We start from the raw sequence: 3,587 nt of genomic DNA, 5'->3' as shown, positions 1-3,587 counted from the left end.
TATATATATATATATATATATATATATATATATATATATATATATATATATATATATATATATATATATATATATATATATATATATATATATATATATATATATATATATATATATATATATATATATATATATATATATATATATATATATATATATATATATATATATATATATATATATATATATATATATATATATATATATATATATATATATATATATATATATATATATATATATATATATATATATATATATATATATATATATATATATATATATATATATATATATATATATATATATATATATATATATATATATATATATATATATATATATATATATATATATATATATATATATATATATATATACATATATACATATATATATATATATATATATATATATATATATATATATATATATATATATATATATATATATATATATATATATATATATATATATATATGTTATAGCATTTAAAAACAGACTCAACATTTTGTGTATAAATGTTTCATGTAACGTGTCTTTGCGATCTACCTTCAGGAGGATATGGCGTTTCGACCCTTATTCCCCCTCTCTAACTCTCAACCCACACAGACCTCCCCCGGACACACACTCTACTTTTTCCTCTCTCTCTCTCTCTCTCGTCACTATCTTCGTCTCGCGCATTCCCCTCTCTCTCTCTCTCTCTCAGACAGCACAAAGATCTCTTTCTCTCTCGCATTCCACATTAAAGAAATGAAATGGATCATCTAAGGAAACGCAATCTTTCCTACAAAAATAGATTTATTATTTAAAGCAACCCAACAAGTAATGAATAAACAAAGCAAAAATTAAAATGCATCATAAATGAAATTATCAAGTAAAAAACATCTAACCCAAGATTTAGCCTCAGTCCAACTAAAAATCTGATTGTGGCTAATAGCCTGCAAATTCAAAAACTCTCACATACTCCATCTTAGACATTGTAAGTCTAGTCTCAAAAGTCTACCACATGAGAAAAATGGACATTCCCACAAAGTCATCACCACCACAATGTTCTCACCACAATATTCCCACCACCGATATCTGTCAAAAGAATTAAGCACAAATAATAATCTCCCAAAAACGTGCAAGTGCAAAACATAATAATGAAAAGTCTAAAATGCATGAGTAAATAGCCTACTGGTAAATAGAACACAATAAAATAGAATATAAAAATGGTAAAAAGGTTATGTTCACTTCCCACACAAGTTCAAAAATGTCTTGAAACATGGTAAAAACATAAGTTCACAACTCACACAGAAAAACGAAGAGTCTGTACGTTACCTTATTCTGCCAATTCTAAGAGATAGCAACACTCAAGCTAATGTCTTGACAATCTCGCTCTAGCTTCGCTAATGAACGACCGGACTAATTTTTGGGCAGAATTAGACACAAAATCTAGGTTTCCTAACGTACGAACTTATGTACCCACATACCAACTCGGTCATATGACTCGCATACCAGAGCCAATATTGTGTGTTCATCAAACAAACGGCTGAAGTAACCAAACTATTTGCGGAATGCAACGATTTGCAACTGTCTGTCTTGACCTACTACCATCCTACAGCAACTTCTCTTCCATCACACCTTATAACACTGTAATGTTAAAACGGCCATATTTGTCTAAAAAAAAAAAAAAAAAAAAAAATATATATATATATATATATATATATATATATATATATATATATATATATATATATATATATATATATATATATATATATATATATATATATATATATATATATATATATATATATATATATATATATATATATATATATATATATATATATATATATATATATATATATATATATATATATATATATATATATATATATATATATATATATATATATATATATATATATATATATATATATATATATATATATATATATACATATATATATATATAAATATATATATATATATATATATATATATATATATATATATATATATATATATATATATATATAATTTTCTACAAACGTCCTTTAATATCCAATTGCTCTACACTGAAATAATATATTTTCATATATATGTTACCGTAAGGGGAATTTTTAGTTGATAATAAGTCCACCGTCCGAGGGGTCGAACCATAACGGAAGAGGACTCAGGACTACAGCTTTTTGATTGTATATGAATTGGTGATGTGATAAATAGTCATATATATATATATATATATATATATATATATATATATATATATATATATATATATATATATATATATATATGTACAGTTGATAGAGAGAGAGATAGGTAGATATTTGTGTCTCAAAAAGGCATCAACCTTTTAGTTTCATCAAGCTTTTAGTAAGGAGATTAATAGACCCATGCCATTTTCCACCTTTGTTGCAACCAAAGGTGATCGTCTAACCTTCGTGACAGCAGAATCATTGAACTTTGGCGGTGGCTCAAGTCATTTACCCATATATGCTCACTCTAGTCTCTCGCTGTGTGAGGAGTGGTTGTACTCTGTAAACCCACAGCTTTTGCCCTCATTACGGTGAATGCAAACAAGGACGATAATCCACCCTGTTTTTTGTTAAATTGTTGGTTGAATGTTTAACTCGTGCTCAGAAATCTTCCGCAATGTGAGCCACGTCATATACTAAGCAGAAAACTCATTACATTTCATTATACTAACTACGCACGGTGTAACTCAGCAGTATTTTTCACCTTTCGTTAATGATTCAGCCCACATTTTATAATTTCCAATACTTCTTTCATCCACGTTGCCAGGAATATCTTGCTCTCACTCTCTTTTATTCCTCTTGATAAAAGTCAGAATAATTCACACATTTCACCAGTTTGTCATCTTTCATTATCTCAGCAAAACTGCTTCACCTACAGAAATCTCCTATACTGAAAAGTTGGCTCAACAGTCCCTTCATACATATCAGTGGGCTTAACAAGTGTTAAAGTTACTGTAGATGGCAGCACCTCTGACCATTTTCTTTTGGTTTATTAGGTACTCTTGTCTTTACACTTACAGGTGGACATTACAGAAACAGAAACTCGGGAAAGCCTACATGATTAATAATACCCAAAGGAACGAGACCAGAACCTGGTCAAAGGTGCTTCCATGGGGCAACAATCCCAGATGGTTGCTAAACCCAAGTTTGTTTCCATAAACACTTCTCCCGCCCGGTGCTTTTGCAAAGACTTTACTTTCCACAATTCTTATAACATATATTTTCAAATTATATAACTAATAACATGTGTAGCTAGCCTGACCTATCACTACATTCATTACTCATTTTCTTATTGAACAGACTTTCCATTACATTAGTCCCTGCCTTGATCTCTCTTATCACACTATCCATAAATATAATAAACAGCAACGAAAACAGATTATTTCCTTTTTTTACCTATATATTCTAAAATGTATATAGTGTAAAATATATATGACTGCCATTATGATTGTTCTCCTTGCTCTGAACAAACGTATCTTGCACGATCTGAAACTCTTCCAGATTTTACCACACATTACATGTCCCGTACTCATAAACATCCCTCATCCAGTGTTTTAT

Source organism: Macrobrachium rosenbergii, chromosome 1 (genome assembly GCF_040412425.1).
Source record: "Macrobrachium rosenbergii isolate ZJJX-2024 chromosome 1, ASM4041242v1, whole genome shotgun sequence".
NCBI classification, from domain to species: domain Eukaryota; kingdom Metazoa; phylum Arthropoda; class Malacostraca; order Decapoda; family Palaemonidae; genus Macrobrachium; species Macrobrachium rosenbergii.
Note: the sequence above shows the minus strand (reverse complement) of the source record.